Raw genomic sequence first — 25,498 nt, forward strand, 5'->3', positions numbered from 1 at the left:
TTTATGGGACGGCAATCCCTGTGATAGTAGTCTAGCTACCTCAGTTTGACCAAAGGTTAGTTGAAATACTTTTCTGAACGCCTTTAAACCTCTGAATTATAAACAATTTAGGCAAATTCAATACCAAACATGGGAGTACCAGTAGTCAGGATGGCCGAGCAGTCTAAGGCGCCAGACTCAAGGGTTGACTCCTTCCAGATCAATGGGACTTCTGGTCCCCAATAGGAGGCGTGGGTTCAAATCCCACTCCTGACAAACAATGTTATCGCCTTTCTTTTAACTACAAAAGGAAGCTCATCTGCCATCACTCAAAGTCTGATGTTGACCCATCGCTTTGATAACAAAAAGGAACAAGTTGTTGTTGTGCAACGCCACATCTGAAGAAGATTTGGTTCTGTATTTCGTTGTTGGATTCCAAAGAAAGGAACACAATGTCAGGAGTGGGATTTGAACCCACGCCTCCTATTGGAGACCAGAAGTCCCTTTGATCAGGAAGGACTCAATCCTTGAGTCTGGCGCCTTAGACCGCTCGGCCATCCTGACCACCGTTACAAAAGATTATCTAAAATAATTTACGTTGAGACAATTCAAGGAACACGTAATCATCATCTACCAATGAAAACTGCCAAGATGAAAAGCGCAGACTCATTGCTAGAGACGTTGAAAGAAAAGTGTTGAAATCTTTGGTCATCGAAAACGATTGTTCTTGTCCATGCCTAATTTAGATGTCAGGATGGCCGAGCGGTCTAAGGCGTCAGACTCAAGGATTGACTCCTTCCTGAGCAAAGGGACTTCTGGTCTCCAGATGTAGGCGTGGATTCAAATCCCACTCCTGACATGTCTTTTAACCCAAGTAAAGGATGTTTAAAGTCTTTATTTAGTCATAAACAAAAGTAAAGAGCGCCTTGAAATTCTGCTGGCTGGTGGCGCTAGATGGAAAGTCAAGGGTTCACCAAAATCATTGGGATTTTGAAGCAAATTATCGCACATTTTTAAGTTGTAATTGAGAGAAAAATTGGGAGTAAAAGTCAGATTTCTTAGGAGAAAGTGATCATTTTGAAATAATTATCATAAATACCTAAAAGTCGAAAATTTGGAAAAAAAACGGAGGTTTGAAAACAATCTCTCTTTTTGTCCCCACATTTTTGACTTCGGATGTGTTACTATCAGCTGTGGATGATGATCTGTTCTGATTTACTTCCAGTAACAATGTCAGGATGGCCGAGCGGTCTAAGGCGCCAGACTCAAGGATTGACTCCTTCCTGATCAAAGGGACTTCTGGTCTCCAGATGGAGGCGTGGGTTCAAATCCCACTCCTGACAGAGTTTATGGGACGGCAATCCTTGTGATAGTAGTCTAGCTACCTCAGTTTGAACCAAAGGTTAGTTGAAATACTTTTCTGAACACCTTTAAACCTCTGAATTATAAACAATTTAGGCTAATTCAATACCAAACATGGGAGTACCAGTAGTCAGGATGGCCGAGCGGTCTAAGGCGCCAGACTCAAGGATTGACTCCTTCCAGATCAATGGGACTTCTGGTCTCCAGATGGAGGCGTGGGTTCAAATCCCACTCCTGACAAACAATGTTATCGCCCTTCTTTTAACTACAAAAGGAAGCTCATCTGCCATCACTCAAAGTCTGATGTTGACCCATCGCTTTGATAACAAAAAGGAACAAGTTGTTGTTGTGCAACGCCACATCTGAAGACGATTTGGTTCTGTATTTCGTTGTTGGATTCCAAAGAAAGGAACACAATGTCAGGAGTGGGATTTGAACCCACGCCTCCTATTGGAGACCAGAAGTCCCTTTGATCAGGAAGGAGTCGACCCTTGAGTCTGGCGCCTTAGACCGCTCGGCCATCCTGACCACCGTTACAACAGATTATCTAAAATAATTTACGTTGAGACAATTCAAGGAACACGTAATCATCATCTACCAATGAAAACTGCCAAGATGAAAAGCGCAGACTCATTGCTAGAGACGTTGAAAGAAAAGGGTTGAAATCTTTGGTCATCGACAACGATTGTTCTTGTCCATGCCTTGTTTAAATGTCAGGATGGCCGAGCGGTCTAAGGCGCCAGACTCAAGGATTGACTCCTTCCTCAGCAAAGGGACTTCTGGTCTCCAGATGGAGGCGTGGGTTCAAATCCCACTCCTGACATTCCTTTTGCTTTGGGAGTCTATCAAATAGTAATCTAGATACCTCAGTATGTACAAAAATATAATCTAAAAATGATTATTGAGACTCTTAAATCTCCCAATTACAAACCATTTTAGATTATCCAAGACAGACAAGCTGGAGGAGTCAGGATGGCCGAGCGGTCTAAGGCGCCAGACTCAAGGATTGACTCCTTCCTGATCAAAGGGACTTCTGGTCTCCAGATGGAGGCGTGGGTTCAAATCCCACTCCTGACATTGATTTAACCCCAAGTTAAGATGTTCATAGTTCAGGTTTGGTGGATAGAACAGTTTTAATTTTGGAGGTATTTAGTCATAAACCAAAGTAAAGAGCGAATGCAAATTCTGCTGGCTGCTGGGGCTAGATGAAAAGTCAAGGGATCAATAAAATCATTGTGATTCTTCCTCTGGGAATCATGAATGTTTGCACCAAACGATGTGCCAATATAAGCTGTAGATGATGATCTGTTCTGGTCATCCTCCACTGTCAATGTCAGGATGGCCGAGCGGTCTAAGGCGCCAGACTCAAGGATTGACTCCTTCCTGATTAAAGGGACTTCTGGTCTCCAATTGGAGGCGTGGGTTCAAATCCCACTCCTGACAGAGTTTATGGGACGGCAATCCCTGTGATAGTGGTCTAGCTACCTCAGTTTGAACCAAAGGTTAGTTGAAATACTTTTCTGAACGCCTTTAAACCTCTGAATTATAAACAATTTAGGCAAATTCAATACCAAACATGGGAGTACCAGTAGTCAGGATGGCCGAGCAGTCTAAGGCGCCAGACTCAAGGGTTGACTCCTTCCAGATCAATGGGACTTCTGGTCTCCAATAGGAGGCGTGGGTTCAAATCCCACTCCTGACAAACAATGTTATCGCCTTTCTTTTAACTACAAAAGGAAGCTCATCTGCCATCACTCAAAGTCTGATGTTGACCCATCGCTTTGATAACAAAAAGGAACAAGTTGTTGTTGTGCAACGCCACATCTGAAGAAGATTTGGTTCTGTATTTCGTTGTTGGATTCCAAAGAAAGGAACACAATGTCAGGAGTGGGATTTGAACCCACGCCTCCTATTGGAGACCAGAAGTCCCTCTAATCAGGAAGGAGTCAATCCTTGAGTCTGGCGCCTTAGACCGCTCGGCCATCCTGACATTGACAGTGGAGGATGACCAGAACAGATCATCATCTACAGCTTATATTGGCACATCGTTTGGTGCAAACATTCATGATTCCCAGAGGAAGAATCACAATGATTTTATTGATCCCTTGACTTTTCATCTAGCCCCAGCAGCCAGCAGAATTTGCATTCGCTCTTTACTTTGGTTTATGACTAAATACCTCCAAAATTAAAACTGTTCTATCCACCAAACCTGAACTATGAACATCCTTAACCTGGGGTTAAATCAATGTCAGGAGTGGGATTTGAACCCACGCCTCCATCTGGAGACCAGAAGTCCCTTTGATCAGGAAGGAGTCAATCCTTGAGTCTGGCGCCTTAGACCACTCGGCCATCCTGACAACTGTTAGTTGAAGTCAGCCAGAACAGATCATCATCTGCAGCTTGTAGAGGCACATCATTCGGTATAAATAATCCTGGTTCCCAGAGGATGAATCCCAATCATTTCGGTGATCCTCTGACTTCTCATCTAGCAACACCAGCAGTATTTCCAGTCGCTTCTCCTTTGGTTCATTAAGTTCCTCTAAAATGAAGACTTTTCTAAGAGCCAAACCAGAACTATGAACATCATTAACTTGGGGTTAAATCAATGTCAGGAGTGGGATTTGAACCCACGCCTCCAATCGGAGACCAGAAGTCCCTTTTCTTAGGAAGGAGTCAATCCTTGAGTCTGGCGCCTTAGACCGCTCGGCCATCCTGACTCCTCCAGCTTGTCTGTCTTGGATAATCTAAAATGGTTTGTAATTGGGAGATTTAAGAGTCTAAATAATAATTTTTAGATTATATTTTTGTACATACTGAGGTATCTAGATTACTATTTGATAGACTCCCAAAGCAAATGGAATGTCAGGAGTGGGATTTGAACCCACGCCTCCATCTGGAGACCAGAAGTCCCTTTGCTCAGGAAGGAGTCAATCCTTGAGTCTGGCGCCTTAGACCGCTCGGCCATCCTGACATTGACAGTGGAGGATGACCAGAACAGATCATCATCCACAGCTTATATTGGCACATCGTTTGGTGCAAACATTCATGATTCCCAGAGGAAGAATCACAATGATTTTATTGATCCCTTGACTTTTCCTCTAGCCCCAGCAGCCAGCAGAATTTGCATTCGCTCTTTACTTTGGTTTATGACTAAATACCTCCAAAATTAAAACTGTTCTATCCACCAAACCTGAACTATGAACATCTTAACTTGGGGTTAAATCAATGTCAGGAGTGGGATTTGAACCCATGCCTCCATCTGGAGACCAGAAGTCCCTTTGGTCAGGAAGGAGTCAATCCTTGAGTCTGGCGCCTTAGACCGCTCGGCCACCCTGACTACACTTGTTTGAATAGTTTGTTTGGAATAAACCAAATGTATTTATAAAAGTGAGGTTTAAGAAACTCAGTCGTACTATTTCCAATATACTTTAATAAGTACTGAGGTATCTACATTACTGTTGGATAGATTCCCAAAGCAAACACATATCAGGAGTGGGATTTAACACATCCAAAACTCTGGAATTTTGCCAATTTCTTAACCTCGGTACCCCGATAACAATAAACAGTGTGTTGAAAGTTTGTCAGGAGTGGGATTTGAACCCACGCCTCCATGTGGAGACCAGAAGTCCCTTTGATCAGGAAGGAGTCAATCCTTGAGTCTGGCGCCTTAGACCGCTCGGCCATCCTGACATTGACAGTGGAGGATGACCAGAACAGATCATCATCTACAGCTTATATCGGCACATCATTTGGTGCAAACATTCATGATTCCCAGAGGAAGAATCACAATGATTTTATTGATCCCTTGACTTTTCCTCTAGCCCCAGCAGCCAGCAGAATTTGGTTGGTGTCTACTATCAGTGTCAGGATGGCCGAGTGGTCTAAGGCGCCAGACTCAAGGATTGACTCCTTCCTGATCAAAGGGACTTCTGGTCTCCAGATGGAGGCGTGGGTTCAAATCCCGCTCCTGACAGACCTTTTTAACCAAGTAAAGCATGTTTGCCATCCACCCTAGTTCAGCTTTGGTGGATAGAAAAGTCTTAATTTTGGAGGTATTTGATACCTTGCCTCCACTTCTGGTATAGAAGTCCCTTTGCTCAGGAAGGAGTCAATCCTTGAGTCTGGCGCCTTAGACCGCTTTTTTTTTCAATTATTTGTCAAAACCAGACTGGTTTTGAGTCTTCAGAATGGCTGTTCCTTTCGATTAATGACCAAATGGATTATGGTGATTTTTTCCTTAAACTTCCCCATGCTGAACAATATTTGGTGTTTGTTGGGTTTGATGGAGAGTGGCTTGTCAGGATGGCCGAGTGGTCTAAGGCGCCAGACTCAAGGATTGACTCCTTCCTGATCAAAGGGACTTCTGGTCTCCAATAGGAGGCGTGGGTTCAAATCCCACTCCTGGCACTTGCTTTACTGACATCCATTATAACAAACTTACTTCCAACTGTGGATTTCCCGTGTCCACAACTCAGCATTATCAAAATGTTAAGATTCAAAGTCCCTAACTGTTCTTATAACTTCTGAACACCTACAGTTTCCCCCCATAAATCTGTTGTTTTACCAACTGTAAAAACAATACAGTTCTCTATAAGTGATGTATATTCATTCTCCAAAGCCCTCTCATTCTTCCTTGTATGAAATATGGAAATCAAAGTACCGCAGTCCTGCATAGCGACGAATAAGCTAAATGTTCTTTGCACACATTTCAACAACGATCAGCTCGACATGAAGCATCGGTGGAGACTTTGAGGTCCCTTCTAGAATGTAAAATAAAGGTCTGTCTGCTTGAATAATGACGTGCCGCACACAATGCATGTGTTATAATGCAGCAGCTGAATAGTCCGTAGAGTTCAGGTTCAGAAATACTTTATTCTGACTTTTTGCACATGGACTTTGTTCCATCTTCCTTCCACTTTTCCTTCGATTGACAATAAAGCTTGTGTCTCTCCTCACAGGAAAGAGATCAGCTGCTCCAGATTGTGACTCACGAGTGTGATGTTGTTACCACTACAAAGATAATGGAAGTTAGAAATAGATGAACATGAAGTCAGCAGGAGTGTGTCGTCCATGGATGATGGAACTGACCCAGTGGTATGTGAGGAGGTCACCAAACACACACAGGGTCGAAGGCCATGGGTCAATATTAGACTTTGAGTGAGGGCAGATGGGCTTGAGGCTGTGTGTGTGAGGGAGAGAGACCAAGAGATATGTGAGGAAACAACACACTTCAAACAAAGAGAGTAATTAACGTGTGTATGCACTTGGCTGAAGGGAGTCTTGGAAATGTCTGCAGCTTCACCACAAAAATATTCTGGGTCTTGCCCGGCGACTCGGGTGGTGAGGCAGACTGCAAACAGGCTTTAGTTAAATCCACCAGACACAACATGTGTGTGTGTGTGTGTGTGTGTGTGTGTGTGTGTGTGTGTGTGTGTGTGTGTGGTGTGTGTGTGTGTGTGTGTGTGTGTGTGTGTGTGTGTGTGTGTGTGTGTGTGTGTGTGGTGACTTCATAATGTGTATTGACTGGATTGAGTCTGAAACACATCAAAGAGTATGTGTGTGTGAGCGTGTGTGACAGGACTGAATGGGCTTTGTTTGAGAAGACAGTGTAAACACACACACACACACACACACACACACACACACACACACACACACACACACACACACACACTCACTCACTCACTCACACACACTCACACACACACACAGCCTGCTCATTCCAACACAGTGTTTAACATCTCACTTAGACAACCAGTGAACCCTGCAAACCATCCATGCATTCAAATGATCACACACACACACACACACACACACACACACACACACACACACACACACACACACACACACACACACACACACACACACACACACACACACACACACACACACACAGAGATAATTACCCGGTGAGATGAACAGATAAACAGTTTGTCTGCAGATTGATCAGTCACTTAGAAATGTAAGTGCTTAGTGAGTTCATCAGTACAACATGACTGACACACGGTGGCACTCGCACTCTGAGTGTGTGTGTGTGTGTGTGTGTGTGTGTGTGTGTGTGTGTGTGTGTGTGTGTGTGTGTGTGTGTGTGTGTGTGTGTGTGTGTGTGTGTGTGTGTGTGTGTGTGTGTGTGTGTCTACAGGTATCTTGCATTCTAAGACCAGCAAACTTAGATGTATGTCTGCTATGGCAGCAGAAACCCAATTAATATTTCAATATATTTAGAAAATCTTTCAACTTTTCAAGTTAGAAGAAATATAAATTGGAGGATCCAACTTTGGTGTTATAAAAGCTGGAATCAGACACTGTACATTTTTCATTCTGCAAGTCACTTTTAGGAATACTTCTGTCGTGTCCCAGATAAAGAATGCAAGAGAAGTTGTCAGGATGGCTGAGCGGTCTAAGGTGCCAGACTCAAGGATTGACTCCTTCCTAAGAAAAGGGACTTCTGGTCTCCAGATCGAGGCGTGGGTTCAAATCCCACTCCTGACATTGATTTAACCCCAAGTTAACGATGTTCATAGTTCATGTTTGGCTCTTAGAAAAGTCTCCATTTTAGAGGAACTTAATAAACCAAAGGAGGAGCGACTGGAAATCTGCTGGGTTTGCTAGATGAGAAGTCAGAGGATCACCAAAAGGATTGGGATTCATCCTCTGGGAACCAGGATTATTTATACCGAATGATGTGCCTCTACAAGCTGCAGATGATGATCTGTTCTGGCTGACTTCAACTAACAGTTGTCAGGATGGCCGAGCAGTCTAAGGCGCCAGACTCAAGGATTGACTCCTTCCTGATCAAAGGGACTTCTGGTCTCCAGATGGAGGCGTGGGTTCAAATCCCACTCCTGACAAACTTTCAACACACTGTTTATTGTTATCGGGGTATCGAGGTTAAGAAATTGGCAAAATTCCAGAGTTTTGGATGTGTTAAATCCCACTCCTGATATGTGTTTGCTTTGGGAATCTATCCAACAGTAATCTAGATACCTCAGTACTTATCAAAGTATATTGGAAATAGTACGACTGAGTTTCTTAAACCTCACTTTTATAAATACGTTTGGTTTATTCCAAACAAAGTATTCGAACAAATGTAGTCAGGGTGGCCGAGTGGTCTAAGGCGCCAGACTCAAGGATTGACTCCTTCCTGACCAAAGGGACTTCTGGTCTCCAGATGGAGGCGTGGGTTCAAATCCCACTCCTGACATTTATTTAACCCCAAGTTAAGATGTTCATAGTTCAGGTTTGGTGGATAGAACAGTTTTAATGTTGGAGGTATTTAGTCATAAACCAAAGTAAAGAGCGATTGCAAATTCTGCTGGCTGCTGGGGCTAGAGGAAAAGTCAAGGGATCAATAAAATCATTGTGATTCTTCCTCTGGGAATCATGAATGTTTGCACCAAACGATGTGCCAATATAAGCTGTAGATGATGATCTGTTCTGGTCATCCTCCACTGTCAATGTCAGGATGGCCGAGCGGTCTAAGGCGCCAGACTCAAGGATTGACTCCTTCCTGAGCAAAGGGACTTCTGGTCTCCAGATGGAGGCGTGGGTTCAAATCCCACTCCTGACATAACATTTTGCTTTGGGAGTCTATCAAATAGTAATCTAGATACCTCAGTATGTACAAAAATATAATCTAAAAATTATTATTTAGACTCTTAAATCTCCCAATTACAAACCATTTTAGATTATCCAAGACAGACAAGCTGGAGGAGTCAGGATGGCCGAGCGGTCTAAGGCGCCAGACTCAAGGATTGACTCCTTCCTGATCAAAGGGACTTCTGGTCTCCAGATGGAGGCGTGGGTTCAAATCCCACTCCTGACATTGATTTAACGCCAAGTTAAGATGTTCATAGTTCAGGTTTGGCTCTTAGAAAAGTCTTCATTTTAGAGGAACTTAATAAACCAAAGGAGGAGCGACTGGAAATTCTGCTGGGTTTGCTAGATGAGAAGTCAGAGGATCACCGAAATGATTGGGATTCATCCTCTGGGAACCAGGATTATTTATACCGAATGATGTGCCTCTACAAGCTGCAGATGATGATCTGTTCTAGCTGACTTCAACTAACAGTTGTCAGGATGGCCGAGCGGTCTAAGGCGCCAGACTCAAGGATTGACTCCTTCCTAAGAAAAGGGACTTCTGGTCTCCAGATGGAGGCGTGGGTTCAAATCCCACTCCTGACAAACTTTCAACACACTGTTTATTGTTATCGGGGTACCGAGGTTAAGAAATTGGCAAAATTCCAGAGTTTTGGATGTGTTAAATCCCACTCCTGATATGTGTTTGCTTTGGGAATCTATCCAACAGTAATCTAGATACCTCAGTACTTATCAAAGTATATTGGAAATAGTACGACTGAGTTTCTTAAACCTCACTTTTATAAATACGTTTGGTTTATTCCAAACACACTATTCAAACAAATGTAGTCAGGATGGCCGAGCGGTCTAAGGCGCCAGACTCAAGGATTGACTCCTTCCTGACCAAAGGGACTTCTGGTCTCCGATTGGAGGCGTGGGTTCAAATCCCACTCCTGACATTGATTTAACCCCAAGTTAAGATGTTCATAGTTCAGGTTTGGTGGATAGAACAGTTTTAATTTTGGAGGTATTTAGTCATAAACCAAAGTAAAGAGCGAATGCAAATTCTGCTGGGGCTAGAGGAAAAGTCAAGGGATCAATAAAATCATTGTGATTCTTCCTCTGGGAATCATGAATGTTTGCACCAAACGATGTGCCAATATAAGCTGTAGATGATGATCTGTTCTGGTCATCCTCCACTGTCAATGTCAGGATGGCCGAGCGGTCTAAGGCGCCAGACTCAAGGATTGACTCCTTCCTGAGCAAAGGGACTTCTGGTCTCCAGATGGAGGCGTGGGTTCAAATCCCACTCCTGACATTCCTTTTGCTTTGGGAGTCTATCAAATAGTAATCTAGATACCTCAGTATGTACAAAAATATAATCTAAAAATTATTATTTAGACTCTTAAATTTCCCAATTACAAACCATTTTAGATTATCCAAGACAGACAAGCTGGAGGAGTCAGGATGGCCGAGCGGTCTAAGGCGCCAGACTCAAGGATCGACTCCTTCCTAAGAAAAGGGACTTCTGGTCTCCAGATGGAGGCGTGGGTTCAAATCCCACTCCTGACAAACTTTCAACACACTGTTTATTGTTATCGGGGTACCGAGGTTAAGAAATTGGCAAAATTCCAGAGTTTTGGATGTGTTAAATCCCACTCCTGATATGTGTTTGCTTTGGGAATCTATCCAACAGTAATCTAGATACCTCAGTACTTATCAAAGTATATTGGAAATAGTACGACTGAGTTTCTTAAACCTCACTTTTATAAATACGTTTGGTTTATTCCAAACAAACTATTCAAACAAATGTAGTCAGGATGGCCGAGCGGTCTAAGGCGCCAGACTCAAGGATTAACTCCTTCCTGACCAAAGGGACTTCTGGTCTCCAGATGGAGGCGTGGGTTCAAATCCCACTCCTGACATTGATTTAACCCCAAGTTAAGATGTTCATAGTTCAGGTTTGGTGGATAGAACAGTTTTAATTTTGGAGGTATTTAGTCATAAACCAAAGTAAAGAGCAAATGCAAATTCTGCTGGCTGCTGGGGCTAGATGAAAAGTCAAGGGATCAATAAAATCATTGTGATTCTTCCTCTGGGAATCATGAATGTTTGCACCAAACGATGTGCCAATATAAGCTGTAGATGATGATCTGTTCTGGTCATCCTCCACTGTCAATGTCAGGATGGCCGAGCGGTCTAAGGCGCCAGACTCAAGGATTGACTCCTTCCTGAGCAAAGGGACTTCTGGTCTCCAGATGGAGGCGTGGGTTCAAATCCCACTCCTGACACTACACTTCCTCCCACTTCTTTAAAATGTGCTTATCCCTTTTCCGTACAATCCAATAAAAACAACATGGAACATGACGTATTGCCTGAGCTGTCCCTATATATGGAAGATAAATAAAAACAACGCTCTCATTGAGGATGAATCTTTTCCCCTCTGGTCACTACCTTTAAAACACAGGGCTCACATCCAGAGCGTTTACTCTGCACACTTTAAGTTGTTGTAATGCACCGAGGCCTACTGTAACATCCAGGGACTTATGAAACAAAAGGTTAGGCCCCTGAATGGCCCAGTGTCAAGGATTACTTCTCAGACAAATTCTCCAGCAACAAAGCCTCCATTGTGCGCTGTCCGGGCCCTCGAATTAGCAGCAGGGGCGACTGCATGCTTAACTGGGCTTGACAGAGCAACCACTCTGAAGATTTAGCCCAAATGCGGCCCTTTTTAATGTCTACAAGAATAAAATGAGGAAGATTAAATACATATATAAACATGGATCTCATCAATCAAATTGATATCTGTAGGGGGTCTAAATACATTGATATAGCTGAAAATTAAAGTGTGCATAAAATATTTGAAACTGGTTTTAATCAAAAGCATGGATTATGTGACATCTGTCAAAAAAAGGGCAATCGTGTTTGTTTTTGAACAGTTTTTTGCTTTTTAACGCAGTTTTTGTGGTTTGAATTGGTCTGATTTAGATGTAAGAGCCATGACATTTGTATTTCCTTTTTTACTTTGAAGGGGTTTTTGACTTTCTCTAATGGCCTTCACTTTAAACCCAGGGGACTGACTTTAATCTGCCTCTGTCAAGGAAGTAACAAACACAGAGTATGACTTCCGGATGTGAATTTCAGAATAAAAGCTCCTCAGACAAACTGTCAGTTTTAAATAAGTTAACTGAAACTCAATGGGAGTGTCATCTTCAATTGTCAAATAAGCGATGTTAATAAATGACATGTTATTCTCTCACTTCAATATGTTTACCAGCAGGAAATGAGGCAATGCTTGTACAAAACTTTACATTTTGAAACATTTTAAAAACACATAAATAATTATAATGTGTTTCTTCATATCGATATTTGAGATACTTTAAGAATCGTTACAGTGAGGAGGTAAAAACGAATGGATATCTTGTGATTTAATATAAATGTTTGCATCCTTTTCATCAACAATAGGACTTGTTGAGGAGAAGTGTACATGTTTTTGCAGTAGCTCTAGCTAGAAACATACAATTTATTAGTCTGAAAACTAATACATACCTCTATGTATGTATTTAGTATTTTTCCAGGCTTCCCTTTACTCTTTTCTCTGCTCATTCATGACTTTATAAAATGACCTTTGCATGTAATAATGCACACAAACAAGTGCATAACATATGTGTTATCATAGTGTTTTTCCCCTTGTCTATATCTTGTTATAAATGTCTGCCATCACTTTCATTTTCCGATCACAGAATAAAAATCAGAATCAGGTTTAATAAAATTAAGTGGATTTGGACTCACGAACCAAGACAGCTCTCACTGTTTCTGGAAATTTTCTAGACCGAGTAAAAAAAGCGGATTTTCTAGAACTCCTCGACCAAGCCATTTAACTGTTGGATGATGTCCATATTTGAATATCCAATTGATCATTAAAGTAGTTTTTCATGCAGAAATGTCTCTAAAATATGGAGATTTGCTGCTTTTCTCAGTTATTTATTAATATTATCATATATTGTGTTAAATATGTTAAATTCCTGCATTGTATTGTATATGATATCTCTCTGTCTTTAAATCCACCAAAACTAAACTACACCATCAGAAAAACGGATCCTGATTTATGAAGCTTTTATTTTGATAGGACACCATTCACGCGCCTGGTGTAAATGTTTCTCACTCAGTCCAACTTGACTTCGTTTCACGAACCCACATTCATTGGGGGTTTAGTATAGGGAGGAGGAGGAGGAGGAGGAGGAAGAAGAAAAACCCTCAATCCTGATTCTCCACACTTTAGTTGCGTATCGCGCTGCAGATCCGGCTGGATGTGTGTGTCGCACTGGATTCCAGAGAAACACACACTCCTGCAGCCATTGAAAAAAACCTGAGTGTGTGTGTGCGTGTGTGAGTGTGTGCGTGCGTGTGTATGACGGCGTGTGTGTGTGTGTGTGTGTTGCTTTAGTCATGAAGTATACACCTGAGCCATGTAGTTAACCGGGTTCCTGGGCGTGGGAAGGACGCAGGACTTGTTTGTCGTTGGAATATTGTTGGACTTTACGCAGCGTAAAAAACACACGTTTCTTTTTGTATGCGCCGGTTCGGTCACAGCAGGATGTAAATTTGGGAACTTTTCTCTGAAGGACCGCTGACACAGAGGACGGGTTTTTATTTTGTAACTTTTCCAGCCTTTTTTTTTTGCTGTTGGGAGGAATACAGGCAGATCACACGGCTGCTCACTGAAGGAAATCACATCCAAAGGGTAAGCAGCACTTTGAATATTAAGCTGGTTAAACTGTTTCGCAACACAGGAAATACTTAGAGGGGATTTTAAAGATTTGTAAGGCACTCGTGATTTCTTCTATACCTCACGTTAGACCAAACTCCATTCTCAAAACGTGTTATTTAATACTGTATTGATCCCTGGTGAATGGAAACTGCACCATGTGACACAAATTCACACTTTCTACAAAAAACACGAAAGTATTTGTCATTCGGCATAAAATATATCCACCAAAACGTGCGTTTCTACCTGTGCTATAAAGTACCAAAGTACATGTTCTCAAGTACTGTACTTAAATACAATTATGAGGTACTTGTACTTTCAGGATTTCCAGTTTCTGCTTAGTTATACTTCTACTTCACTACAATTTGGAAGCAAATATTGTACTTTTTACTGCATTTATTTGACAGTTTTAGTTTCTAGTAACTTTTAAGTTTAAGGTTATAACCTAATACTACAAATAAATACCTTTTTTAAATAAACCTTGACATATATGTGTAGTTTAAGAGTATTTTTACAATTTAGTATTACTACTTTTACTGAAGTGAAGTCCTTTTTCCATCTCTGGTTGTCACTAAGAAAACTTTTACTTAGACGTGAAGCGATGTGTTAAAGTTGCGAGCTAAAATGAAGACAATTGCTTCAAAACTGAGACAAATGCTAACGTTTAAAAAGGTCTTTTGAGTTTTGTATTTAAGCTGAATTAAAGCCAGTGTTGTGATAACTCCTTCCAGCACTTTAAACTAGCGTTGCACTTAGAAACCTTTGATTATGAGCGATATCATGCTTAATTGGCACATTTTTAAACGTAATCTGGCATTAGGCAGACAACAGGAATGTGTTTGGACATTAATCAATGCACAGAACATCTGGAGCCTCAGTGAGTGGGCTGATCCTGTTGAGCAGCTTCAATAATGACTTCCAGAGGTGGAAGAAGATCCTTTACTTAAGGAAAAGTAGAAGTACTTTGGTCTGAATATAGTAGAAGCATAGCCAGCTAGAAGTACCGATTATGCAACCTTGCTTTGAAAGTGTAGAATATTAAATGATTCCTTCTTCGAATTGCTTACACATGCATGTAGGAGCATTTAAATGTTAATAAAAAGACAATTTTAGTTTTTTTTTTGTGATATATTGGAGGTTATGCACTGCATCATATCATATGTAAACAGTGGCTGGTAACTATTAGTGTAAGTTAATGTAAAAAGTACAATAAATGTTCCTAAATGTAAGGGAGTAAAAGTATAAAGAAGGGTTAAATGGAAATACTCAAGTATGACAAAACAGAACTCGAGTAAATGTGCATTCCACCTCTGCAGACTTCTTCTTCTTCCAGTGTTAACTTCCCTGACATTTACAACACCTGTGCAGAGACCCTTATCTTCCATTGATTCTCCTCATTAAATCCATACCCAATCCCGCGGAGGATAATTGGAAGTTGGAGATGGGTTTGAGAGCCGTTAGAGTTCCTATTATTGCAAACATTTTGTGATGGAAACAGATGTTTTTTGACGGCGGTATCGATCAGAAGTGCTTAAACCATTTCAACATCAGTCGAGGTAACGATCAGCCAAATCTCCGGCTCCAAAGGTCATTACAACACATTAATCTGTGTGTGTGTGTGTGTGTGTGTGTGTGTGTGTGTGTGTGTGTGTGTGTGTGTGTGTGTGTGTGTGTGTGTGTGTGTGTGTGTGTGTGAAGATGAAAAACACTGTTGTTGGCCATCTGCTTCCTAGCATTGCTGTACATGATGTGGAGGTAATTGCCCGTGGTGTCGGCTAATGGATTAGAGTAGCCTCCACATTACACCTTGAGCTCCGACGCCATAAAGCCATTACAGCTGCGGGCACTCCGCTCTGTTTCCACTCCGGGTTTCTGATGCTGAAACGAGGCTGCGATCAGTCGAGCGTGCATCCTCAAGGCTGCTTGAGCGGGTCATTGTCATGTTCAATTTACTCCAGTTCCCAGTGGGAAGTTTGGTCGTGCATTTCTTTGCCTTTTTAAAGTTTTAAATGGTTGTTTGTTTTTATGATTTCTGGTGTGTTTTATGTAAGAATGACTCCAGTAGATCTGCAGTCGTGCCATCGATCAATGGGAATTTCAAACTATTTTGATATCCAATTGAACATTAAAGTAGTTTTTCATGCAGAAATGTCTCTATAATTTGGAGATGTCATGCTTTCCTGTTTTATATCACATTTAATTGAATACCTTTTGGTTTAAGACTGAAAAACAAGACATTTCTCACTATTTCCGGACATTGTCTTGACCAAGTCCGAGACAAAGCGGTCAATCTGTTGGAACACGTATGTATTTTTATATCCAATTGATCATTTAATTACTTTTCATGCAGGAATGACTCTCAAATATGGAAAATTGAATTCAAAAGTGTATTCTTTGGTTTTGGACTGACGCAACTAGACATTTCTCACTGTTTCCCGACATTTTCTAAACCAAGTCCGAGACTAAGCCAAAGATCTGTTGGAAGACGTCCGTATTTTGATATTCAATCGATCATTAAAGATGTTTTTCATGCACAAATATCTCTAAAATATGCAAAATGCTGCTTTTCTGTGTTTTATATCACATTTAACAGAATATCTTGCGGTTTTAGACTTGCAAAACATCACAGTTCTGTTTCCGGACATTTCCTCTACAAAGTGCTTAATCTGTTGGAAGACATCAGAAGTGTCTGAAAACATGAGAGAAAACACTTTTCAAACACAAAGCCTGCAGCACACTGCCGGCTCAGGCCTCCAGTGTCAGAATGAGTGATGAGAACTTATCCTAACACTCATCGCTGGGGCTTGTTCAATTAATGTTTTCAAGGAAATAGCATTTTTCTAAATCGATAAATGTGTTTCCCTTTGAGTAAGCTCTTCAGTGAAGTCCTTTTTAATGTGTTCTGCCATGAGGCAGGCTGTTATATAAGCTTCAACATATCTGCTGTTTTTTAAGTTAGTTAGTTAACTTTTCAGATCTACGTTGAGCCGCCTCCGGGACAAACTGCTCTGTGTTTTTACATTATGCTCTGACTTGGAAATGATCCACTCTTTGGGAGTTTGTACAAATATTTCTTGGAGTTAAAACAAGTTTGCTAATGGGAAGATCAAACAAGACGGCCGACTTGGAACTCAATTATTTAAAAAGAAGGAACTACAAGGAAGGGAAAATCAAAGAGTGTCCGTGTATTAGCACGATGCTCACGATGAATCGAGGCCAGCAGGTTAATAAGGTATTTTTGGATAGCTTGCTACAGCCGGACATGTTTTGCATACAAAGCTCTGGGCTTCTGGATTTCAGCTTCTCTCTTATCTTATCTAATGTTTTTTTTTGGTAAGCAGACTTTGATCTAAAGGCTGAGTCAGAAGACTTTTTCGAAAAGAAAGAAGGCTGTGTTTTCTTTCTGGCAGTAGATGAGGGTTTTGATAGCGCTCTCATGTCCGTACACATGCAGCTTCGTAGCTTAGCATAGATACAGGAAACACAGGGAAACGGCTAGCTTAGCATAAAGATTGGAAACAGAGGTAAACAGCTAGCTTAGCAAAAACATTAGAACTGGAAACAGAGGACAAGTAGCTTAGCATAAAGTCTGGAAACAGAGGGAAACATCTAGCTTAGCATTAATATAGGGAACAGGGGGAAATCGGCTAGCTTAGCATAAAGACCGGAAACAGAGGGACACAGCTAGCTTAGCATAACGACCGGAAACAGAGGGACACAGCTAGCTTAGCATAAAGACCGGAAACAAAGGGACACAGCTAGCTTAGCATAAAGACCGGAAACAGAGGGACACAGCTAGCTTAGCATAAAGACCGGAAACAGAGGGACACAGCTAGCTTAGCATAAAGACCGGAAACAGAGGGACACAGCTAGCTTAGCATAAGCATAAAGACTGGAAGTAAAGGGAAACAGCTAGCTTAGCATAACAACTGGAAACAGAGGATATACATCTAGCCTGGCTTTGTGTAAAGCTCACCTATTAACACATTACATTTGGTTTATTAAATAAATTAGAGAGCAGGAAAAAGACGATTAAGATTTATTTAGGGGGAAAGAAACATTTAACACTTGACTTGTGAGCTAGCTTGAGCACGTCGCTAACCCCTTAGCAAGGATACCTGTAGCATTATTGCTCCACCCAGCATTGTTTTGACAAATAATGCATTTTTCTGAACAACGCTGGGAATTCTGCTGTTGCTTAACCTATAATCTTCCAGAGAAATGCTGTCAGACGGTTAACCTAACTTCAGACAGATAGTGTGAAGGTGAAGCTATCAGAGACCTGTTAGACAGGAATCAAGCCGTCTGGTTTTATGCCTCGCTGTTTGCCTGCAAACAGACAATTATGTTAGGAAAGTCAGCTCTAAAATAAAGAATGAATCACATACAATAAAGAAGCCCACAGAGGACACAACCCGAAACCAGTAGCTCCTCCCGTTGATATCCTGCTTATGACTCAATATTTGCTCTTTAGCAATTTATTATCAAATTTACACACATTTCTGATGTCCAAATGTATTTTTCTGAGTAGATAAGCTGTTTTTCTGTTTAACTTGTTTTGTGATGCATTTAAAGAACTCGGCTTGCATAACAAGTGGCTGAAGCATTACTCAGACCCTTGCCTTGCAAATGTAGGACTACCATGGTGTAAAAATACTCTGTTGCAAGACAAATCTACTGCAAAATGCATTGCTTTGTGACATATCCTGCCATATTGTTACTATTATAGATGTTAGAAAATGTCCCTTGTCTACCTGACGTGCAATACGTTTTATTTGTGGTGTTAAAAATCAGGTTAACTTTAAGAAACTAGTAAAAAATATTAGTGTTAAAGTGCAAACAGATGCATGATAGGTAAAAGTTCAACTGAGGCTTTTTACCTACTGTTGCATTAGGAATCTGTAATCTCTGAAAACAAACATGATGTTGGGGATAACACGGTCTGACAGATGGACTACTGACCGGCTGTTGGCTTCGATTTTTCTGCAGCATGTGTTGAGCCACTGTGTTGATTTGGCAGACAAACAAACTCCTTTTGATTCATATTTATTACAAACAGTTTTTTGTTCTACAGTTGTTGGAGGATCTATAAAAGGCTGTAAAAACAGTGTTTGTTTTGCTCTCTGTAATCCATTTTATAGCTAATTCTACATAGCAGTCCAAAGTCTATTATCCTGTTCAGTCTTTATTGGAACCATGTGGTTGTTTTTCATCCAAACCCTTCTGCAGATCCTGTGTTCAAGCACCAAAATAAGATGGGGAAAAAACCGCCTCTTAACCTCAAAGCATGAAATTAAATGGTGACTTGGAAGTGAAGACTGAAAGAGGGGGGGGGGGGGGGGGGGACCTCCCTTTTTTTTAAATAAAAAGTTTAATGTTCGTGTTCCATGTTGTAGTGATTTAAGACCGGATGGGACCTGCGGGACCTCAGAGGTCAAAGAGTCACGTAGACAATCACTCCCTTTCAGCTGAACTGGGGGCCTTTTTTTAAAACATGGTTGGGTAAATTATTCTTACATGCTTTTCAGTAAAGTTAGATACAAACATGACATTTTTTTTTTAAGGATATCAATGGTGGAAATCACTAGGAGAATATTGGTTTATTTACACCAATAAGAATCTCCCTAGAACCTAAAGTTAGCAACAGCTCCCTCGAAGGCTAGTGGGTTTTTGAATATTGCTGGATAATCTGTACATATTAACACCACTTCTTGTATTTTTAAAGCATAAATACAATCAAAAAAGCTAAAGTTAACCTATAAAGGAACTACAGCACGGTCACATGACTTCACGTCTCCACCGCTAAGCTAAAGGAGGCTAATGTTGGGCGATAAAGGAACTACAGCACGGTCACATGACTTCACCTCTCCACCGCTAAGCTAAAGGAGGCTAATGTTGGGCTATAAAGGAACTACAGCACGGTCACATGACTTCACCTCTCCACCGCTAAGCTAAAGGAGGCTAATGTTGGGCTATAAAGGAACTACAGCACGGTCACATGACTTCACGTCACCACCGCTAAGCTAAAGGAGGCTAATGTTGGCTATAAAGGAACTACAGCACGGTCACATGACTTCACCTCTCCACCGCTAAGCTAAAGGTGGCTAATGTTGGGCTATAAAGGAACTACAGCACGGTCACATGACTTCACCTCTCCACCGCTAAGCTAAAGGAGGCTAATGTTGGGCTATAAATGAACTACATCACGGTCACATGACTTCACCTCTCCACCGCTAAGCTAAAGACGGCTAATGTTGGCTATAAATGAACTACAGCATGGTCACAAAATGTGGTTTAGGACTCTGGAATATTCTGTGCCCCGTTATCACACCGCGACCAATCACAGGGCCAGTTGACATTCTGTCCCCCAGGGAGCCCTCCCCTGATTGGCCAATTTAGAGCCATGAATATGAAGAGTAAACAGCAGAGCAGGAAGTAGCTCGTTTCGAATGACACAGTAATGACGGGCACACGTTTAGGTTGTTTGCTTGTCTGTGTGTGGCTGCTGCCCTTTAATGACCTCTTTTCCTAGGTGTGCTGAACTCATTTAACCTCCCCACATTGTAAATAAGGTCCTTTTGGAAACCTAAAGAACATTTACTTGATTATATCGTCTATAAAAAGTCCCAAAATGGTGAGAAATCCCTGTTAAATTCCCTAAATGCCAAAGTAATGTACTCTAAATTGCTCATGTTCAGTCAAAAACCCAATTATATTGAATTTTCGGTCTTATATGAAATGAAAAAGCAGAAAATGATTATCTTTTAGGAGCTTAAATCACTTAATGTTATGCATTTTTGCCTAAAAAATGGATTGACTGATCATAAAATGGTTGCAGATCAACTTCCTCTCATTGCAGCTAGTTGTTTATTTCAATAATTTGCAAAAAAACAAAGAATTAACTCAATTATTTCGGGACAAACCATTAGTCTGCTATTACTTGATAATTTAGTGTACGTTTGAGTCTTGTTGGTCAAACATACCACAATCAGCTATAATTCCAGCCAATTTAATGTGAATAAATGCTGCTTTTCTGCTTTTTCTGTCACACAAAACCCTCTAATTCAATCAAACAAATTCACGTTGGATATTCCACGGCCGTTTCCCATAATGTTTGGAGACAAACTGATTAATTGAGCGAATTATAACAGGATTTTAAGATAGAAAAATGATGGTTAATTGCATCACTAGTTAAAAAGGGATGGCACATCAGTGGCTGTTGGGAAACTTGACTTAAATCACGCTGCTGCTACGAGCCTCTTTAAAAGGATTATCCACTTTTCCCTTACATTATAATGAGGACGCTCTCTCATGATCTGCAGCAGTAAGATAAACCTTCTCTGTTGCCTCTGATTCTTCCAGAAACATCAAAAAAAGTCACTGATTTTGTCACTTCCTCTTTCTCTCCCCATGTATCTGTGTGTAGGTGTACTGAAGCTTTCATGAATGTCATTACTGCACTGTATGTCACTTCCAAAACAGACGTCTTCTTTGGTGGAAAAGAGGCCAATTTGTACTGTGGCAGAAACCTGACAGCCAAACGCAATCAGATGTGCCAAATAATGATCCCTTAAATCCATTTCTCTCGTTGTCTCATGAAATTACATCCAGGTAGCGTTTAATCTAATGCAGCAATCCGTCAATCTACCAATTTTCTACTTGATTCATTGATTAGATCATCTTTAAAATGACCCAAAATGGTGAGAAATCCCTTTTAAAACACCCCAAATATCAAAGTAATTGTTTAAAATTGCTTGATTTAAGCCGAAAACCCGGAAATATTAAGTGTGCTTCCTTAATAGACATGGAAAAGCAGATTTTAGAAGCTTAAACCACTTAATATTACGCATTCTGACTTGTACTCAAATGCATTCTGGACTAATAGCAGCAAACCTGACAGCCAATAGCATGCAATTGGGTTCATCATTGCCGAATAATGATCCCTTGACTCCATTTCTTTCCTGTCTTCCCATAAAACTACACCAAGCTGGCTTTTGAAAGTTTGCAGCACTTATGGAAATAATGGAAGTGCTACCAAGAAGGTGCATTTGGTGTTAGGTGCATAATTTACTTTGCAGACCTGATTTTCTGGACATTTTCCGGATTTCATACGAGAGAAAATTTACTTTGGTTGGGTTTAGGAACACATTGTGGTCATGGTGACCTTTATAACCGGTTAGTGGTCACAATATATACTCAAAAGACATTGGTTAGTGGTTGGAAAAGGAAACGAAACACCCGCTTTAAAGTCCTTAAGCGTCTTTGCTAGAACAATTCAAGAAAAGGCCGAATATTTGTTTCTTTGAACCAATATTTATTATCTTCTTATAAAACTACATCCAGGTAGCTTTAAAATGTGGCAATGCTCTTTAGTTTTGTCCAGAAATAATGGGAATACTACCAAAAAGGTGCATTTTAAACCCTGAGGGGCTAAGTCTGTTTGTGTGTGTGTGTGTGTGTGGGGTTGTTTGTCCAGCTGTTAATGCGTTGCTCTCATTAAGCTTCTGCTGTCGGGGGTGGAAAGCCGTCTGACTGATGGTGTTTTCTGCTCCTTCTCTTCTGTGGGTGTAGCTTTGCTGCAGAAATCCCTTCCTAATGAAACCCGTGTCCTCCAGCTGTTAGCACGCGACAAAGTAGCTGATAATAGAGTTGTGTCTTTGTTGGTGGGGGTGTTAAAGCTCTTTTTAAACTCATGTTCTGGAGGAATTGGAGGCCATTGATCAGCTTTACCTCCATTACTTCAACAAGTGCTTTGAGTTGAATCGGAGAAGGACTGTGATTCTGTTTCTTTATTTATCCTGCTAGCTTCCTTTTTATAGAGTCTGTTTAATATCTGATGTGGGAATAGAGACGATTGTTGTCCGGAGAATTCACAAACAAGCAAATGGGCTTGTTGTTTCTATCTTGGCTGCTGTAAAACCAGAAGAAAATAAACACTGAAGAGTAAAGGCAATAAACATGACCCCAGTTTCCCAATTTTAAGGTCCAAGTTTTTGTTAGGGGTCATAAAGTCAATGTGGCTGAAATTCCCTGGAAAAATTCACCAAAGTCCAAAGATGTTGTTGTTTTTGACCACGTCTACGTGCTTCCTGTACATTTAGTAAATAAAAACATATCTTTTTGTGTCAAATGAACACCTGATTCTCCTGAAATTGTTTCCAGATGCAAAGAGAAAACCACTTGGGTCAGATTTAGGAAAACATCTTGGTATTTGGTTCGATAACACATCTTTTTTAGGGTAAAGGAAAGCCGAAAAAGGGGATGTTTTGGTTCGAAATGACAAAGCAGTTTCCCGCTTTAAGCCAAATTTCGTTGTTTCCGTTCGAATGACTCGGTCCGGAGTAACGCTGTTCTGTTTGGTAGAACAAATACACTTGTTGTTGTCATCACAAAGAAGCCTTTTCCTAACATCTCCTGATCATGAGCGTTAAACGAGGCTTGACATCAGAAAGCCATCACAATATCTTTGATTGTTTTCGGAGCGTCGAAATTCCAGCGTCTATCTCCGAGGCAATTTTCTCTCGTAAATGTAAATGTACAATTTCTCCCAGATGAGCTTTTCTTTCTCCGTAAAACATTTTAGCAAATTACCTCCATTCACGTCTCTCCCACATCACAAACCCCGGGGAGGCCGATCACATCGAGGCGGATCACATTGTCTCGTTGATGGAACAATTTGTAAGTCGGGTTTGTCAGCATTTTTAAAAAAGACCCTCGCGGGAGCACGATGTCTGCAGGCTTTTTATTTTACCCAGGATGCTCTTTAACTTCATCATTATGTCTGTCTCACACACACACACACGGGTTTATGATGATGGATATTTCTCTGCGGAGGAACATTTAGAAACCTCCGTTAATTCGGGGTCACGTCAGTCAGTCTCGGAGGCGTCGCTCGCTCTCCGAAGAAGACGAGGGTGATCATTACACGAAGAAAGAAGCCCTGCTTGGTAAAGAATAGGAAAACATGAAAAGAGACGTAGAGACAAAAAGGACCGGGGGAAGGGAGTCACAATGGCCGTCTTTCTAATGATTCCAGCCCACTTCCATTTAATTTCATACAATGGCTTTAATTACTATTCTATTCTAGTTGCGTAAGTCCATTGTGTGTGGCTTATTACTGCCGGCTGAAGGTTCGTTATAACTCGGCGACGGGTGAACTTCAGGGGTTCTCTCTCAGTGGTGTGTTTCTCTGTGAGGAAGAGGAGGTGTGTGATCTTAAAGCAGAAGAAGAAGACAAATAACTACTATTTACTAACGTTGAAATTCAAAGTCTAACGCAGGATCTGAATGTCCTACATCTTTCTCGTGCATGTCTGTTCATCGTGTTAAGAGAAGCCTGTATTTCTGCACAGACCCAGGTGTGTTTGTAATTCAATTGTATGTACAAAATCTAAAGCCCCCGTCCCCTGCAGCACTGCAACCTACACTTAAGACATTAAGAGACATAAAATAGTGCAGGGGACACCGGTACAGATGCAGCTAAACTATGTTATTTAAAAAAGAACACGATGAAAGTGATCATTTTGATTTACTCCAAATAAACTGGAACCAAGGGCATTGAATTGGGGTTCAAATAAGTCATTTTCTATATTTCATAAACTCGTGTGTGTGTGTCCAGTTTCTTAATTTTAAGCTGCATCTTTTTTATGTGATTCCTGAGTGGAAACCAAGATTATTTCTAAGAGCAAATATTCTAAAATGTGAGAGTTTTCTTGTTCTTTGGTTCAAAACAAGCAATTTAAAGACGTCAAAATGCACTTTGGGAGCTGTGTGTGTGTGTGTGTGTGTGTGTGTGTGTGTGTGCGTGTGTGTGTGTGTGTGGGGGGGGGGTTGGTACATGTCCATTAGTAACAGAGCGTGTGTGTGTCAACGTCCGAAGGTTGTGTTTGCAGTAGAAACAGGAGTGTGTGTGTGTGTGTGTGTGTGTGTGTGTGTGTGTGCTTCAGCAGTGTTTGTTCAGATAGGTGACGCAGATAGAGGCCTGAAGCTCCCTGACGTCTGCTCTTGAACCAAGGCGAGTTTCTGCTCAAATTTCGGTCTCCTCTCATCTGAAATGTGCGTACTTTCACTTCAAATTCCACCAAAATGTGGTTCCTATACGGAAAAAAGTCCTTCCTTCTATTTGCTTTTAATGTTTCACACTTCCCCTATTTCCATGTTCACCTCCTTCCCACCCCCCGGTGTGAATCACCGTTGCTTCTCCAGCTCTCTATCGCACATATTCAGCAGCCGGTCACGTTGTTCCGTATCAGCGTTTGTTATTCCTGTCAGTCTGACTCAGTCTCTCCCACTTCTCACTTCAACTTAATCTGTGTTTTGTTTTCTTGTCCTGAGGTTACATGAGTTTTAAAGCTAAGAAAATTCTGCAAAATGTGGATTTTTAGCATGTTTTAGGGCACATGAAGAGCCTTATTCTTTAGAGGACTTATTCTGCAAGTTCATATCAGTATTTATTGGCTTTAATGTTCAGAAAGCTCTTCATGTGTCTCATACTGCCTGTGCTGTAGCACCTCTTTTCACCCTCTGTCTGAAACCAGAGCCCAGTCTGCTCTGATTGGTTAGCTTGTCGGGTGTGTTGCGATTGGTCAACCTGTTTAGAGATGTCCCGCCCCCCTTAGCCCGCCACGTGCAATGTGTTGGAGCGCTGGCCAAAAGAAGCGCGAGTGTTCCGTGGTGATGTCATTGTGTTTCGGAATCATCAAAATGGGATTGATTTACTTTCGGTCGATGAACCCAGTCTGCTCTGATTGGTTAGCTGGCCGGCTGTTGTGGTTGGTCAACCAGCTTAGAGATGTCCCGCCCCCTTAG

At 41.3% G+C, this 25,498-nt stretch overlaps 1 protein-coding gene and 27 non-coding genes across 28 annotated transcripts in view; 20 read left to right on the forward strand and 8 right to left on the reverse strand.

Moving 5' to 3' along the window:
* The first annotated feature begins 144 nt into the window (after positions 1-144).
* On the forward strand, positions 145-255 carry trnal-caa (transfer RNA leucine (anticodon CAA)). The gene is made up of 2 exons: positions 145-182; positions 210-255. It is a non-coding gene; the product is annotated as a tRNA-Leu (tRNA).
* A 177-nt stretch (positions 256-432) lies between these two features.
* On the reverse strand, positions 433-543 carry trnal-caa (transfer RNA leucine (anticodon CAA)). Its single transcript has 2 exons — positions 506-543; positions 433-478 (listed from the first exon to the last, which is right to left on the reverse strand). It is a non-coding gene; the product is annotated as a tRNA-Leu (tRNA).
* A 668-nt stretch (positions 544-1,211) lies between these two features.
* On the forward strand, positions 1,212-1,322 carry trnal-caa (transfer RNA leucine (anticodon CAA)). The gene is made up of 2 exons: positions 1,212-1,249; positions 1,277-1,322. It is a non-coding gene; the product is annotated as a tRNA-Leu (tRNA).
* Positions 1,323-1,470: 148 nt separating this feature from the next.
* trnal-caa (transfer RNA leucine (anticodon CAA)) lies at positions 1,471-1,581 on the forward strand. Its single transcript has 2 exons — positions 1,471-1,508; positions 1,536-1,581. It is a non-coding gene; the product is annotated as a tRNA-Leu (tRNA).
* A 177-nt stretch (positions 1,582-1,758) lies between these two features.
* trnal-caa (transfer RNA leucine (anticodon CAA)) lies at positions 1,759-1,869 on the reverse strand. The gene is made up of 2 exons: positions 1,832-1,869; positions 1,759-1,804 (listed from the first exon to the last, which is right to left on the reverse strand). It is a non-coding gene; the product is annotated as a tRNA-Leu (tRNA).
* A 184-nt stretch (positions 1,870-2,053) lies between these two features.
* On the forward strand, positions 2,054-2,164 carry trnal-caa (transfer RNA leucine (anticodon CAA)). Its single transcript has 2 exons — positions 2,054-2,091; positions 2,119-2,164. It is a non-coding gene; the product is annotated as a tRNA-Leu (tRNA).
* A 143-nt stretch (positions 2,165-2,307) lies between these two features.
* trnal-caa (transfer RNA leucine (anticodon CAA)) lies at positions 2,308-2,418 on the forward strand. The gene is made up of 2 exons: positions 2,308-2,345; positions 2,373-2,418. It is a non-coding gene; the product is annotated as a tRNA-Leu (tRNA).
* A 255-nt stretch (positions 2,419-2,673) lies between these two features.
* trnal-caa (transfer RNA leucine (anticodon CAA)) lies at positions 2,674-2,784 on the forward strand. The gene is made up of 2 exons: positions 2,674-2,711; positions 2,739-2,784. It is a non-coding gene; the product is annotated as a tRNA-Leu (tRNA).
* A 148-nt stretch (positions 2,785-2,932) lies between these two features.
* On the forward strand, positions 2,933-3,043 carry trnal-caa (transfer RNA leucine (anticodon CAA)). Its single transcript has 2 exons — positions 2,933-2,970; positions 2,998-3,043. It is a non-coding gene; the product is annotated as a tRNA-Leu (tRNA).
* A 177-nt stretch (positions 3,044-3,220) lies between these two features.
* trnal-caa (transfer RNA leucine (anticodon CAA)) lies at positions 3,221-3,331 on the reverse strand. The gene is made up of 2 exons: positions 3,294-3,331; positions 3,221-3,266 (listed from the first exon to the last, which is right to left on the reverse strand). It is a non-coding gene; the product is annotated as a tRNA-Leu (tRNA).
* Positions 3,332-3,587: 256 nt separating this feature from the next.
* trnal-caa (transfer RNA leucine (anticodon CAA)) lies at positions 3,588-3,698 on the reverse strand. The gene is made up of 2 exons: positions 3,661-3,698; positions 3,588-3,633 (listed from the first exon to the last, which is right to left on the reverse strand). It is a non-coding gene; the product is annotated as a tRNA-Leu (tRNA).
* Positions 3,699-3,947: 249 nt separating this feature from the next.
* Positions 3,948-4,058, reverse strand: trnal-caa (transfer RNA leucine (anticodon CAA)). Its single transcript has 2 exons — positions 4,021-4,058; positions 3,948-3,993 (listed from the first exon to the last, which is right to left on the reverse strand). It is a non-coding gene; the product is annotated as a tRNA-Leu (tRNA).
* Positions 4,059-4,201: 143 nt separating this feature from the next.
* On the reverse strand, positions 4,202-4,312 carry trnal-caa (transfer RNA leucine (anticodon CAA)). Its single transcript has 2 exons — positions 4,275-4,312; positions 4,202-4,247 (listed from the first exon to the last, which is right to left on the reverse strand). It is a non-coding gene; the product is annotated as a tRNA-Leu (tRNA).
* Positions 4,313-4,567: 255 nt separating this feature from the next.
* On the reverse strand, positions 4,568-4,678 carry trnal-caa (transfer RNA leucine (anticodon CAA)). Its single transcript has 2 exons — positions 4,641-4,678; positions 4,568-4,613 (listed from the first exon to the last, which is right to left on the reverse strand). It is a non-coding gene; the product is annotated as a tRNA-Leu (tRNA).
* A 242-nt stretch (positions 4,679-4,920) lies between these two features.
* trnal-caa (transfer RNA leucine (anticodon CAA)) lies at positions 4,921-5,031 on the reverse strand. The gene is made up of 2 exons: positions 4,994-5,031; positions 4,921-4,966 (listed from the first exon to the last, which is right to left on the reverse strand). It is a non-coding gene; the product is annotated as a tRNA-Leu (tRNA).
* A 172-nt stretch (positions 5,032-5,203) lies between these two features.
* trnal-caa (transfer RNA leucine (anticodon CAA)) lies at positions 5,204-5,314 on the forward strand. Its single transcript has 2 exons — positions 5,204-5,241; positions 5,269-5,314. It is a non-coding gene; the product is annotated as a tRNA-Leu (tRNA).
* A 323-nt stretch (positions 5,315-5,637) lies between these two features.
* On the forward strand, positions 5,638-5,748 carry trnal-caa (transfer RNA leucine (anticodon CAA)). The gene is made up of 2 exons: positions 5,638-5,675; positions 5,703-5,748. It is a non-coding gene; the product is annotated as a tRNA-Leu (tRNA).
* A 2,336-nt stretch (positions 5,749-8,084) lies between these two features.
* On the forward strand, positions 8,085-8,195 carry trnal-caa (transfer RNA leucine (anticodon CAA)). Its single transcript has 2 exons — positions 8,085-8,122; positions 8,150-8,195. It is a non-coding gene; the product is annotated as a tRNA-Leu (tRNA).
* Positions 8,196-8,437: 242 nt separating this feature from the next.
* Positions 8,438-8,548, forward strand: trnal-caa (transfer RNA leucine (anticodon CAA)). Its single transcript has 2 exons — positions 8,438-8,475; positions 8,503-8,548. It is a non-coding gene; the product is annotated as a tRNA-Leu (tRNA).
* Positions 8,549-8,803: 255 nt separating this feature from the next.
* trnal-caa (transfer RNA leucine (anticodon CAA)) lies at positions 8,804-8,914 on the forward strand. The gene is made up of 2 exons: positions 8,804-8,841; positions 8,869-8,914. It is a non-coding gene; the product is annotated as a tRNA-Leu (tRNA).
* Positions 8,915-9,058: 144 nt separating this feature from the next.
* On the forward strand, positions 9,059-9,169 carry trnal-caa (transfer RNA leucine (anticodon CAA)). The gene is made up of 2 exons: positions 9,059-9,096; positions 9,124-9,169. It is a non-coding gene; the product is annotated as a tRNA-Leu (tRNA).
* A 248-nt stretch (positions 9,170-9,417) lies between these two features.
* Positions 9,418-9,528, forward strand: trnal-caa (transfer RNA leucine (anticodon CAA)). The gene is made up of 2 exons: positions 9,418-9,455; positions 9,483-9,528. It is a non-coding gene; the product is annotated as a tRNA-Leu (tRNA).
* A 242-nt stretch (positions 9,529-9,770) lies between these two features.
* trnal-caa (transfer RNA leucine (anticodon CAA)) lies at positions 9,771-9,881 on the forward strand. Its single transcript has 2 exons — positions 9,771-9,808; positions 9,836-9,881. It is a non-coding gene; the product is annotated as a tRNA-Leu (tRNA).
* A 248-nt stretch (positions 9,882-10,129) lies between these two features.
* Positions 10,130-10,240, forward strand: trnal-caa (transfer RNA leucine (anticodon CAA)). Its single transcript has 2 exons — positions 10,130-10,167; positions 10,195-10,240. It is a non-coding gene; the product is annotated as a tRNA-Leu (tRNA).
* Positions 10,241-10,383: 143 nt separating this feature from the next.
* Positions 10,384-10,494, forward strand: trnal-caa (transfer RNA leucine (anticodon CAA)). Its single transcript has 2 exons — positions 10,384-10,421; positions 10,449-10,494. It is a non-coding gene; the product is annotated as a tRNA-Leu (tRNA).
* Positions 10,495-10,736: 242 nt separating this feature from the next.
* trnal-caa (transfer RNA leucine (anticodon CAA)) lies at positions 10,737-10,847 on the forward strand. Its single transcript has 2 exons — positions 10,737-10,774; positions 10,802-10,847. It is a non-coding gene; the product is annotated as a tRNA-Leu (tRNA).
* Positions 10,848-11,102: 255 nt separating this feature from the next.
* On the forward strand, positions 11,103-11,213 carry trnal-caa (transfer RNA leucine (anticodon CAA)). Its single transcript has 2 exons — positions 11,103-11,140; positions 11,168-11,213. It is a non-coding gene; the product is annotated as a tRNA-Leu (tRNA).
* Positions 11,214-13,178: 1,965 nt separating this feature from the next.
* The window catches only part of LOC134879049 (plexin-B2-like), a 119,423-nt gene continuing 107,103 nt past the window's right edge, over positions 13,179-25,498 (forward strand). Inside the window, exon 1 of the mRNA XM_063905304.1 lies at positions 13,179-13,666. The gene's annotated coding sequence lies outside the window, so the exon portion shown is untranslated. The remainder of the gene's footprint in view (positions 13,667-25,498) is intronic.

This window comes from Eleginops maclovinus, chromosome 17, assembly GCF_036324505.1.
Source record: "Eleginops maclovinus isolate JMC-PN-2008 ecotype Puerto Natales chromosome 17, JC_Emac_rtc_rv5, whole genome shotgun sequence".
Taxonomy (NCBI): domain Eukaryota; kingdom Metazoa; phylum Chordata; class Actinopteri; order Perciformes; family Eleginopidae; genus Eleginops; species Eleginops maclovinus.